Source organism: Schistocerca piceifrons, chromosome 8 (assembly GCF_021461385.2).
Source record: "Schistocerca piceifrons isolate TAMUIC-IGC-003096 chromosome 8, iqSchPice1.1, whole genome shotgun sequence".
Classification (NCBI taxonomy): Eukaryota; Metazoa; Arthropoda; class Insecta; order Orthoptera; family Acrididae; genus Schistocerca; species Schistocerca piceifrons.
The window spans coordinates 320,639,524-320,654,142 of NC_060145.1; positions in this window are offsets into that span (position 1 = coordinate 320,639,524).

Sequence of the window (14,619 nt, forward strand, 5' to 3'; positions counted from 1 at the left end):
TATTTTAAATTGGTCTAAACTTGTAAATGCTTTGACATGTCCTACATCCTTGTGAAAAGAGATCTAGGTACGAATAAAGCTACTACTACTAAATATGGCCCGTACATAGAAGGAACTAAATGTTCAAATGTATGTGAATTCCTAAGGGACCAAACTGCTGAGATCATCGGTCCCTAGACTTACAAACTACTTAAGCTAACTTAAAGTAACTTATGCTAAGAACAACACACGCACCCATGCCCGAGGGAGGACTCGAAACTCCGGCAGGAGAGGCCGCGCAATCCGTGACATGGCGCCACAAACCGCGTGGCCACTTTACGCGGCATAGAAGGAACTGCTACAGCACAGGACGGAAGGTAACTCAACGAAATACTCAATAACACGAACAGAAACGACACTTTTAGTCTCAGACGGTAATTACACTAAAATAACCGTGATTAATGATAGCCCCTGGACATTACAAAGGGTGGGACATGGTTCTTAATAGGCTGTGTGATCAGTACGAAATGTAGTGCTTGCTCTGAAACTTACTCCCATGCTGGCTACAAAGTTGGTAAACAGTTCTTGTGGTAGGCACTTCCATTCCTCCTTCAGCGTGGATGACCACTGATATACGGTCGCCGGTGCATATGGTCGCGCTGTAGTACGTCTCCCCAACAATCCCACATGTGCCCGATGAGATATCCTCTCATCGCAACTGCTCCTGCATCACCGTTGTTCGATGTGCTCGTGCATTGTTATCCATAAAGATAAGTGAACCTCGTTGGAAGAGAACCTTGACATGAATTTAAATAGTAGGCGGGCTTGGAATCTCTGAGAAACCTCAGCGGTGACCCAACGAAATCTAGAAACGTCACCACAATAACAGCAGACCAGATTGCAATACAGATACTAATGAACTGGAAGACTAAAGGTCGGAGTACACGGGAGCAACTCGAATGAACCCCGGGATACGAGAACCGTAAACTCCGAGAACCATTCACCTTGAATGAACTAGACTCTGCCATCTCCACCTTGAAACTGAACAAAGTTGCTGGCATCGATGACATCAAAGTAGAACAGACCAAGAAGATCGGCCGTACCACTCTGCAATGGCTGCTTAGAATGTGAACTACCTAGTAGTCGATCTGGATCTCTTGCCATGAAGTCTCATCGAGTGCCAGAATCGTAGGCCTTCACGTCCAGCTGGGACGAGAGCGGAACACACAGGTGACTGAGATGGTCACAGCTGCTGACTTCACTGCTGTCACTGCTCTTTTACTCATATATCTCACATATTAAACCTTTCGTTATACGAGGCGCCAAAAAGGGCCTGCATGTGGATGCAAATGCCTGTTGTTGGCATGATGTTTCACTTCCCCTTAATTACATGTTCCCGTAGTTACAAGTTCATTACAGGTTGAGAATTTGGCACGCAACAGCAACTTCTGGCTGGGTGCAATTAATCAAAGAATAAACGCTATGAAATACTGCAAGACCATGAATGATACCCAAGTCTGTCACAATGCTATAAGACATCCAGCCACAGTCAAATACCAATCACAGTAAAAATTCGCACCGTCGGTAGTCAACAAGAAGGCAGCCAGCAAGCACACTGTAAGCACATAGGCTGAATACCGATGTATGCATCGAAGATGGTGCACGAAAATTAGTATGAAATTTATCGTAATTTACGTAAGCATTCTTCTCGGCGGGAGTTAGTTTGGATCACAATAAATGAAAACAAGTCACTTCTTCACTGTTGATAGAAGAACAATAATATTTGAAGACTGAAGGCCTGAAAATCTCACAGTCAATTGAAAGTTCCAAAATCAAATATGCATACTCCAAGCCTGACATAAGCAAAGTACGGAAGGGATGTACAAAAGTACTGGGAGGACCCACAAAAGTTTAAGTAAACCATATCGTCGATGGAAAAGAGAGTAAATATTAGAAAGTGCATTTGCTGATCACAAGCTTTTGGCGAAACAATAGTTTTATATAAGATCAGCACTACCTGACAAGGAAGCTTTGTGTCTTCGATACAGAGGCCAGAAATGGCATAGGTTCGTAACTGGAAGTTACTTAAGGCAAACGTGGAGGGCATCATCATCATAGCGGCTGCTCCACAGTGAGATTCTGATCACGGGAATGCTTTTGCAATCGACGCCTGGCCCGGGAAACTCACACGACGCAAACTGCTCGAACATCGACTAGCCACCGGCCTAAACACTGCCCCATCACCAGAATTTGTGGCGGTGATTGTGATGCCACCCGGTGACCGGGCAGAGCGTGGCTATAGCTTTTCTGACATCGAAAGAGCTGTCCCCTGCGAGCTCGATACATGTATCACTCATCTGTGTTGTTGGTTGCTGGCTGAGTAAACGCTAGGTCTCCACACAGCAAATTCTACACTGTATTGTTGCGACTGACTAACAAAAATCGAAATTATGGTTTTCCATTCGTGTACAGAGACCAAGAACGTTGCGCTGTCCCTCCAGTCGTAGCTACAAGATTAGCATAATAGATGTGATACACATTGATGATTTGTAGTTGTAATCATTCCATGCTAGGGAGGCAGCGTAGTAACGCTCTATGAGCACACGTGATTGCACCATTTCGTTTTCTCGAGACCTTCTGGCCCAGAGTGCGAATTTTTGCGATTCTGACATGGGCGGTTTTTTCATATAACTGTCGCTCAGATTTCTTGAAGAGCTTATAGAGGAGCGAAATCTCAGTCATTTTGTGAATGGTTTTAGTCGGATACCAAAAAGGTACGTTTAGTGCAACTTTTAAAGAGCAGCTTTTTACTCTCTGCAGCATCAGTAGGTTTCGTACTGCTGTGTTATCCCATATTCCACTATTGGCGAAACAATAGTGTTATATAAGGTCAGCACTACCTGACAAGGAAGAGAAAACAAAGAGTGGTAAGGTTCTGTCAGTCTTCTGAATGCCTTTTGTTGTGTTCTGGTCATCCATTTTAAAGACCTGCAACCAGTTTCTCAGCCTAACATGAAAGGGGTACATCAGCAGATGACAGAGCAAAGATGAAGCACACTGCCTATCCAGCAGGCGGCAGCGCGAGCACCGCTAGACGTCACTGGTTGCACGGACATGTTTGAGTCTGCAAACCAAGTGATCGAAAATATTTCCTCTACTGTTACTGGACTGCCTGGCTATTTGGGTCGCCACAGAGAAATTCCGACCAGACTTGTTTCGAGTCTCTGCGTCAGGTGCCGACAGCACCCACCGTTCACACAGCCTGTTTGGAAACTTCGAAACCTGCTACGCCAAGCCGTTTCATCAGCCACAGGTGACCGAGGTTACCACCAGTGTCTGTCACAACCATCGCTGCAGTGGCTACGGTAAGGACTTTGGCGTCGCCCTTCGACCTTATTACATGTTATACTGTCCTATTATCAAGTGATTCTCACACTTGACTATTTCTTCTTTAGGGCCATCAGTCCTAGTTCATACTTTTGAAAATTCAGCTCATTTACGATCATTATACAATCTTCTGTTATGATTAACTTTATCTCCAAGGAGGAGTTTTCTTGGTTCATGTATGTCTTATTGAAACTGTTCTACATTGTTAACCTGGGCTGCCTTCTCACTACGTTTCAGCCATGCAAATCCTATCAAGTTGAAAGGTGGCTACACTGAGCCACTGCGCCAGAAATTGCGCCAAAGAGTACTATTAAGCCGCCTCCACAGTGCCTGTTAAGAACTCGTAGAAGTCAGTGCTTGTTGAGAGCTCGTAGAAGTCAGTGCGTGGGCAGAGCTCGTAGAAGACAGTTCGTGTTGAGATGTGCGAGTAGGCAAGGTTTGTTGAGATGTTGTAGTAAGGAGTGTTGTTCCATGTTTTATGCAGTTATTTGATGGGAGAGATAGCAGATGTTATTCTAATGGAAATACTGTAACGATCAGAGTACTTTTCGTCAATATATATATGAAGGTAAAATATTGCGTGTTTTTTCATTAATTCCATATTTTAAATAATGCGTCATTACAGGTTCAGTCAACAAAGCATCTGGCGTGTGTTCTTGTGTTAGAGTTTAATTCTGGTTTCCTTACGCAATTGTAGTATTTGTAATTTTCTTTTATCACGTCAGTATAATTGGTATTTAAAAATTCTCGTCTTGTTGAAGAAGAACCGTGCCAGATGTACGTTGAGTCACATTCCCACACACAGAACAATTACATTTGGGCTTTGGTTTTGTAGGTTTTATAGTTGCTGGGGACTTAATTAATTAACTGTGTTTATGAAAATTTTCATTTCATTCTTTGTTGTTGTTCTTTGCAGTCAGATAGCGTAATAATAATAGTCAGGGCCAACCGTTTACGAAACAGCGTAATCGGACTTACAGCTACTAAAAACCAAAAAAATATTTTCAAAATATTTAATTAAGACCCCATGCAAAGTGCCGGTGAGACTATTTCAGGGCCCGGTGTCTCAGTTGGCTGCTATAGCATCTCCAAGTTTCGTCCCACATTCGTTGGCGAGCAGGACTTTCCCTGTGGACCTTCATTTTTACGCGTATTCTATGCCATAGGAAGTCAGTGTCGTTGATCATGTGACTCCCATGCCTCGAAGGCTCTGATAGTGACTACCTACTCCAAAATGTTTACTTTCCACTTGTTCGTTTTCAACACAGAAGAAATGCCTCAAGTCCTATATTTACTGTCTGACTAGCAGCAGAATTTCAGATGCATTATGAAACAGCTGATGAGCATCCTCGCATCACTGGAGGTACCAAGTCGCCAACCTAGACACAACTCCATGACCACCAACCTCTGGACACACCCACCACAGCTTTCTGCTTCTGTCATGGCACCAGCACCCTTGGCCAGAATCATCGTAACGCTTGAAGACTCCAGCCGCCATCCCCAGCACTCCTACAAGGTCAGCCACCTCCAGACAGCACATCCGCAGTCTTCTCCTTCTGGCGCAGCACCTGAGTCTTCGTCCGCAACTGTCCTTCCGAAAACTCTGACCAGCACATCTCCATACTCCCATCCATTCCTTACCACCAAGTTCAGCCAGTGCCTCATCCATGGGCGAGATGTCTGACCCTCTCTTCTATGGTTATTTACTACACACGTTTTTAAATATTGTTTCTAGGCATGATCACTGTACTTGTTTCTCTTTTCCTTTAATGCTGCTGCAGCCACTCATGGCCTTTGGGCACAATAATCTTCAATTTCAAGTGCTCCCACAATCACCTATGTCCTACAGGAAAATACTCTTCAAGTGTCACTGCACCTACTTCTGCCCGCGAGAAACAATGATTGTATACCCTAAGCGCTACTTCACTTATCTCTACCTTCGTGGCACATTTTGCTTGTACGCAAAACCCAACGATTTTACTTCTCAAGTGCCTCTCACTCCTCTTTTACTTCTAGAACGTTTCCATGTCCATCTATACGCTCCAGGGCTGACACGTGTGCTTCTCCTGTGCTCCTGCACTCATTTATATTCTCTGGGTACCACAATATTCTTCCAGAATGCTCCCAACCTCACTTCCACCTTCCAGGTTAAGTTTCCGCACAATATTTCCAGAATGCGTTTTCACGAAATTTTCGGCCGTCTACATCCAGTATGTCTATTATTTTGTTTGGCCTCCCTACAGACTCCCTTCAGCTGGCTCACTCCAAGGCTGCTGCCTGTTTCGTCAACTGCTCCACTTGTGGCCAAACCAGCTTTGCACTGGAGCTGAGATCCCAGCAAAGGGCCACAACTGCTAGACGACATGGTCAGTACAACCACTCAGTACTGTTGACGCTGGACACCAGCAGCTTTCAGCCATCTGTTGGGTCAGGCCATATGAAGAGTGATGCCGCATACATGATCCACGTGCTGCCTTCCAGATCAATCTGGTATGCTTCGGTAACCTTCGGCGATTCCTACCAAAGGGTTCTCACAGTCTTTTGTGCCACTTCCTACCTCCAGTACCATGGACAACATCAACCTGATGCAACGTCAGCGGGATACGCAACCCTCAGGGAGGTCAGCCCATCCCACCTCCCATTCCTGTGGATGGCTACCACAGTTCTCCTGTGTCTCCACATCCAAGAACGGATGAATGCTTTCCGGGAGGTCGAGATGTGCTATATTATGTCGTCCTTCAGGGAAAGAGGGGGTGTTGTGCGTGGACTGTTCACCCAATAGACCTCCAACCCCTCTCAGAGGTGTAATACGTGAGCATTAGCAGGCGTCAGTGCCATGATCACTCACACTGCTCCAGCCAGCAGGTGAAAGCCTAAGCGCCACTAGAGGTTGCTGGATTCGCTGACCTGTTGGCTTCTGTAGGCCATACGATCGCAAATATTTCCTCTAAAACACTGTGCAGACTGAGTATGTAGACTGGCATAGAGCCACTCCAACGGGACTCCCATCGAGTCTCTAGGCTAGGCGACGACTGCACCCACATTTCGCTAACAGAGTCTCTTTGGAAACTTTGAAACCTGTGACGTCATCCCATTTCGACAGCCACAGCCGACCAAGGGAGCCACCTATGTCTATTACCACCATCACTTGGACAAGGCATCTGCAAGGAGGACTGCAAGGACTTTAGTATTAGTCGTCGAACTTTACCTAATGTTTCATTTTTCGACTGCCAAATAAATGTCGGCCTTGACTTATTCTTCACTGGGGTCATCAGCTCAAGTTCAGCCTTGTGCTAATCAAGGCCATAATTTGAGCAATGTACAAAGTGCTTTTATGATCAACTTTTCCTTCAAGGAGGAATCTTTTTGGTTTATGAATTTCTTAACAAAACGGTTCTACACTTTTTAATTTGGCTGCTTTCTCACTTCGCCTCAACGGGCGCAAGACGTATCACTTTTCCTCTGACGTGGAGAACGTGTTGGACTCTCATCAGTCTCGTGTTCAACATGGCGCCACAGTACTTAGCTGCAGGGACTATTCGACAGCTTTGCATCACGTCAGTACTTTTTCTACGCATTTAGACTCAACCTTCTGAGTTATTCTGATACTCTGTGTTTTCTAAGCGTTATATGTGAGATGCCATTTGCTCGCCGACTGTGCAAGGTTGTCGTTTGCCCGCTGCAATTGTCGGCGTGTTATGTCGGCTCTGATACTGTGGGTGATCGCTGCAGTATCGTTAGCATATGAGGCAAGCTGCAGCCACTAGTGCTCTGTTTAAGAAAACCTAAACTGTTAGAAGAGTTGACGTCACAGGTAAGGAAATTTCCTGCTTTAGTTGAGCTTTCGATCGCCGAACATTATAGCAACTGCTGTTGGTACGATCTCCATGAGGTTTCATATGCTGTTAATGTATTATGGATTCTGATCATAAAAATAATCGTAAATCAGGTAATGCAGCACTTTCCAAGTGCAGCTCATATGGAACTACATCTTTCAATTAATAAATTAGTGTGCAGAATCACAACTCAGTCAAATTCTAGCTCTAGCTCGTCCTGCAATCTACTGACGTCTGTCGGTATTATCTCAACAATGCGTGTTCACACTGTTATTTATTCTTGTGATTGTATTTACAGTTAATATAATATGACTTATTTTGTTTATAAGGCACACACTTCTCAACTAATTTTATTCCTTGTCTCATCTCAATATTAACATCTTGTTTTAGAACTGATTAAATACTGGTACCTTTTTTTACACGTTATTCTAATACGTGAACTAAGATTTAAATGCTCATTTGCAAGTCATTTGATAAAGCATTATAGTCTCAAATAACGGAAGAAAACATTGTATTGGGTTTGTAGTCGAGTAATATTTTGGAATGACAGTGGTTTGGCCTTTTACTTTTAACTTTACGTAATAAATCACTAAAATGCTAGCTACGTGTATGCTGTATGGAAACTCTTATTTTAAATTAGTTCAAGTACAACAGGAATTTGTACGGTGGTATTATTTACTATCATTTCTACCAGTGTTTTATGGAAGTCTCAAATTTCAAGCAGTACAGTAGCAGATTGTTAGCTTTCCACACATCACTTGGTTTTGCATCGTGTGGGTGAAATGCCACGTGATTATACGAGCAGCACTCGATAATTTATCAAGTTATCAAGCTCATAGAGGGAACTCTAGAGCTGGTTCCGTCATGAGTATTGTTTTCCGAGACCTTGGGCCGTCTGGGAATGAGGGGACCTCTGTGTAGAGCGTGTACAACGGTGGGTTAAGCACAAATCCTTTGGGAACACCGTCGGCCCGTTGGCAGAATCTTCTTTCTTGTAGGTATCTGTGTACTGTCTCGTTGTGTGACCTGGTGTCCAAGCACAAGTAATTTATAGAAAACGTCCTCGTGACACACAGAATCAAAATCTCCTGTAGCATCAAGGAAGATGGCGCCGATAAACTCCCGGCAATCCATGTCTCACATAGCACCTTCTTCTATACGTGGGAGCTGGTGAGTAACCGGTTAGTTGTCACTGTGTGGGCAGCTTTACATAAGTCCGGAGACCACTGGATCACGCCACCTGGCGTGACATGTTGGAGGAGAGCGTGTCTCTGGTTCATTGTGGATGGCTCGCTGGCTGCTGCGAGTATGTGGCGCCCTTCAGTTGTGGTTGCAAGAAAATAATCCCGCTACCTTAGTCGCTGACTACAGCAGCTGCTCTCTGGCCGAAGCTAACTGACGTTTCTCCTTACGGGACTTTTGTAAGTATCTGCGTAGTGGCACTTAATGATAGGTTATGCTGACAAATACGTAAGAATTTTTACTTTAGAATCGCAGACCACGGTGATGTGATTACTCTTTCCAATAACCTTAAGCGATGGCATTTTGTCCATTACGACAGTCTCCAGTCGATACCATACATAAAAAGTCCTAATAAGAAAGTTGTAATCACTTTACATTTTAGGGAAGTCCTTACGATATAGGGTCCTCAATCAGCTAACAAACTACCTAACTGCAAACAACATATTAGACGAGTACCAGTCAGGTTTCCGTAAACATCGTAGTACAAAATCTGCCATGACCTGAAGCTCGTCACGGATGCACAAGAAGCAATATCATGTGCTTCTTAGACTCCAACAAAACCTTTGACACTGCCAACTTCAACATTCAGCGCCTTAAATTTCTCGCTAAGTGCAATGCAATGGTTTCGCTTATACCTCATGTCTCACCAGCAATGCATCACTTCTGGCGCCATAAAGGAATGACAGAGACAAGTAGTCTCTGGCGTTCCCCAGCGTTCGCTATTAGATTCTACACACTTTTCATTGTACATAAGCGATGTGTCATCATTTCTATCCTCCAGTGTTATCTAAGTGCAAAAGCAATAAACGTGAAGATAGATAACGAGAATCTCAATACCGACCTGTGTGCATTATCCAAACGATGGCGGAATATAAGGTTGAAGCTCAACCCATTAGAAACCCAAGCGGTATTAGTTGGTCATTGTAGGCTCATTAACCAGAAATACCGAGAATCTCTACCACCCTTAATCCTAAAAAGGACAAATATTAACTTCCGTCCTTCAGCAACGAATAATAATAAAGTCTAAACTGGACTGGACCCCTAATTGCAAAGTGGAAGAAAACATCAGCATCTCTCCATTCTCTACAAAAATATAAATAATCTATTCCCTTTTCACCTATGAAAGAGACTTCCAATAATTAATTACAACAACATTACCCTGTCAGGTCTTTCTCAGGAAAGCTGACTGCCCTCAATCTGGTTATGAAAGTTTGTTATATCTGTGATGTTCAACTCTTTAATCATATGAACAGCCCTGCTGGCAACGTGCAGACAAGTGCAGAGATTTCCACAAGCTCGGTCTTCTCTGCTGTCTTACCAGCATACACCGCCACTCACATATCTCCTCGACCTTGAGGCTCCCTGCTGAACAACGTGGCAGAGTCACTCTTCCCCATCGGAGCAAAATCCTTTCTGTCCCACTACGTGGTTCAGACACTTTCTCTCAGTCTTTCTAAGTAGCAGGACTCTTGGATAACCTCCTGCATTATAACAGAGAACTGAATAACATTAGGAGGACAGTTAATGATATATCCGCTAACGCAACAATAATGATTACTATTGTCGCTGTACGCACTCTTTAACCTTGTACACCCTTCTTTCCAACCAGATCTTTCTCATTTCCCAGTATTCTTAGTTGGTACAGTCTCCTGACATTTCCTTTCCCCAGAACCCTCTATATCAGAAAACTTTTACCTTGTACACCTTTAAACTCTTTTTACATCTGCCGCTATCATTATTGTCATTATTATTATCAATACTATTGTTATTACTACTATCACTATTAGTGGCAGCAGCAACAGTAGTACCATTACTACCAGCATTAACTTTGTTGTTCGTTGTCAGTATAACTTACGATATTGCTACAGACATTCAAATTATTTTAATAATATTTCTCATGTTAAAATTGTTATTTCTTGGGGAACTACGATGCAAAAAGGGCATTGTATCTGTGAAACTGGTCCAACGTTAGGAAAGGTCTAATGGCCCTAATCAGATCAGATTAAATAAATAAAATATTGCACTGTGTCTCATGAATGTTTACAAAGAATATTGTTTTATATCGATATTTCTCCGCCTTTTGGTATATCTCCTTTTTAAGTACTAGGTGACGCTACCGCCGTTATGTATATCTGCAGGTATTTGACAAATCAAGAAGAATATGCTCAACACGCAAAGAAGTACAGCATATCTTTCTGCTGCCCAGTAATGCAGCATCAGACTTATATAGCCTATCCGAAGCTTAGCGGGAGACGACAAGTTAGGTCTTCGATACAAGAATAAACGAATGTCTTAAAAAGAAGTTTTGTAATATTGCAAAGAAATGACATTTATTATTTTATTCATGGCTGTAATTTTCAGCAACTGTAAAATTATTTTTTTCAGAGTAAATTTTAGTCATCAGTAGGAAGTAAATTTTCATTATCTCTAGTGGTTCTGACAAATTAATTTGTCATCTTGAGAAGCTTAGTTTAGCAGAAACAAAATATGTAAATTTCTGAACATATCGTGGCATTATCCTTGTATGAAGAAGCTATTGACTGTCTGCTAAGCTAAGCTTCTGAAGGTGACAAATTAATTTGTCGAAACTGATATACATAATAAAAATTTATTTGCAACTGTTGATTGAAATTTACCCAAAAAAAATTGCATTTATTGAGCTGAATGAAAAACTGAGTGATAAGTAAAAAGAACTGGTGCTCATGAGGCCTTAAATAATGTATTGGATAATGTGAGAGGGAGGTGTTTTATACGTAAGTGCTGGTGTTATGCATAATTTGTTGGTAGTGATGCGCCATACGTTTGGGCGTTCATTCCTGTGTTTTGGAAGGGGAAGAAACTATGTATTCTGAATATAAAGAGGGAACAATATGATGAGATGGGTGGGAATATGAGAGCATTGCATTAGTGTAAGTGTGTTAATGTTGCTTTGGGAAAGGATGTGAAGCATAGGGATGGAAATAAGTGGTGGTATAATAACGACAGATTGTAGATAAGGAGAAAACGTATAGTCTTTTTAATACCAACTTCACAGGACATGCTTGATGTGTGTAAGTTTTCATTTTACTTGGTGAATGAGGATAACAATCTTCCAAACTATTCGTGTTGAGAAATCAAGTGGACTAGTGATCATGGTGTCATCATAGCAACTACGGTAACGAAAGTTAATAAATCAACCAAGAACACCAGGAGAGTGTTTCCAGTGGAAAGAACAGATAAGCAGTTGTTAGCATCTCACTTAGACAACTTACTGGAATAACTTAGTTCATTTACGATATAGACAGAGAGGAATTATGGACAAAGTTTAAACAGATTTTAAATCATCCTCTGGACAATTTTGTACCTAGTAAGTAGATTAAGGACGGAAAGACTCACAGTGGCATAGCAACGAATTTTGCAAAATACTAACGAAGCGAAAGCTATTGGATTCTTGGTTCAAAAGAGAAAGCGCCAATAAAGACAGGCAAAAATCAGTAGAGATCCGTGCAATTATGAAACGATATGTGCACGAAACGTGGAATGATCGCCGCAATACCTTAGCAAATGATCTGGCCGAGGACCTCAAAAAATTCTGCGCGTATGTAAAATCGCTAGGCCGGTTGAGGCTTCCACCCAGCCACTGTTTCACCAGTCTGGTGTTGCAAATGAAGATAGGAAAATGAAATCCGAAGTTTTAAATCCCGCTTTTAAGAAATCCTTCACGTATCAGAATAGTACACACTTATCATCGTTTGACCATCGCACAGATTCTCGTATGGGCGACATTGTAACAAGCGTCCCTGGCATAGAGAAACAATTGAAAGACTTGAAACAAATAAGTGGTCAGATCCTGATGGAATCCCAGTTCGGTTTTACAAAGAGTACTCTTCGACTTTGGCTCCTAGTAATCTCGTATTTATTACGAATCTCTCACCCAGTGCAAAGTCCCAAGCGACTGGGAAAAAGCGCGGATGACTCCTGTATACTAGAAGGGTAAAATTACAGACCAATATCCTTAACATCCGTTTGCTGGAGAATCCCAGGACATATTATGACTAAGTTCGAATATAATAAATTTATGGGAGAACGAAAAGCTTATGCCCACAAATCAGCACCGTTTTAGAAAGCATCGCTCGCGTGAAACTTAACTTACTCTTTTCTCACATGATATACTGCAAACTATGGATGAAGAGCAACAGGCAGATTCCACATTTCTAGATTTCCGAAAAGCGCTTGACACGGTACCCTGCTACAGACTGTTAAAGATGGTACGAGCACACGGAACAGGTTCCCAGATGTGTGAGTGACTCGAAGTCTTCTTAACTAATTGAATTTAGTATGTTGGCCACGACTGCGAGTGTTCGTGAGGGACGAGGATATCGTCAGGAGTGCCCCAGGGAAGTGTGACAGGATTGCTCTTATTTTCTGTATATATAAATAATCTGGTGGACAGGTGGCCAAAAATTTGGTGTTGTTTCTTGTAGATCCTATAGTGTACCGGGAGGTGCCGAAATTGAGTGACTGTTAGATGGCGCAACATGACTTAGACGAAATTTCTAGTTGGTGTGATGAATTTTATTGTGCGATCTGTGTGCTTTAATAGTTTAGTTTCTTGAGTTTCTGCGCGTAAATTCAAAATCTGATAGCCACAGTTGTCGCGTTTTCGTTTGCGTCCAAAAGTAAACCTATTTTATGACATATTACAAGTTCCTAATCAGGGGCAAATTATTTAGTTTCACCTGAGTGCTTCGGTAGTTAGGTTTTCGAATATGTACGTATTACTAGACACAGTTCGTTCGTTTCCGTCAGGGTCTAGAGTAGTGTTATTGACAAGGGATTTCAGATCGATTCTGTATTTCTGGATTTCCAGAAGGCTTTTGACACTGTACCACACAAGCGGCTCGTAGTGACATTGCGTGCTTATGGAATATCGTCTCAGTTATATGACTCGATTTGTGATTTTCTGTCAGAGAGGCCCCAGTTCGTAGTAATTGACTGAAAGTCATCGAGTAAGTGATTTCTTAATTTCCCCAAGGTAGTGTTATAGGCCCTTTGCTGTTCCTTATCTATATAAACGATTTTGGAGACAATCTGAGCAGCGGTCTTCGGTTGTTTGCAGATGACGCTGTCGTTTATCGATTAATAAAGTAATGAGAAGATCAAAACAAACTGAAAAACGATTTAGTAAAGATATCTGAATGGCGCGAAATGTGGCATTTGACCCTAAATAACGAAAAGTGTGAGGTCATCCACATGAGTGTTAAAAGGAACTCGTTAAACTTCGGTTACATGATAAATCAGTATAATCTAAAAGCTGTAAATTCAACTAAATACCTAGGTATTATTATTACGAACAACTCAAATTGGAAGGAACACGTAGAAAATTTTGTGGGGAAGGCTGAGCAAAGACTGCGTTTTATTGGCAGGAGACTTAGAAAATGTAACAGACCTACTAAGGAGACTGCCTACACTACGCTTATCCGTCCGCTTTTAGATTACAGCTGAGCGGTGTGGGATCCTAACCAGATACGACTGACGGAGTACATCGAAAAAGTTCAAAGAAAGGCAGCACTTTTTGTATTATCGCGAATATGGGAGAGAGTGTCACAGAAATGATACAGGATTAGCGCTGGAAATCATTAAAAGAAAGGTGTTTTTCGTTGCGAGGGAATCTTCTCTTGAAAATCCAGTCACCAACTTCCTCCTCCGAATACGAAAATATTTTGTTGACACCGACCTACATAGGGAGGAACGATCACCACGATAAAATAAGGGAAATCAGAGCTCGTACGGAAAGATGTAGGTGTTCATTCTTTCCGCGCGCTATACGAGATTTTAATAGTAGAGAATTGTAAAGGTGATTCAATGAACCTGTAAGATGGCAAGAACTATGCCCCTTACATGAAGTCATTAAAGATCACCTAACTCACGTTGAGCGAACAGTAGGGCTGAACAAAAATGACTGACAAGGCACAATGCATCTTGTAGAGGGTATAGTATGTACGTATTGGAATAATTAATGTCGGGTGATGGTTTTAAAGTAATTCACCCGACATGAAAACTTTGTGGAAATGCGACGATTTACTGGAGGCTAGTTTACCCCAGGGAAGTACTCAGAATTGACCGTGGCCGCCGGGGGAGCGGCTAAGGGAAGCGACAATAGGCAGCTTTGGGCGGCTCAAGCACTGAGAAAGTG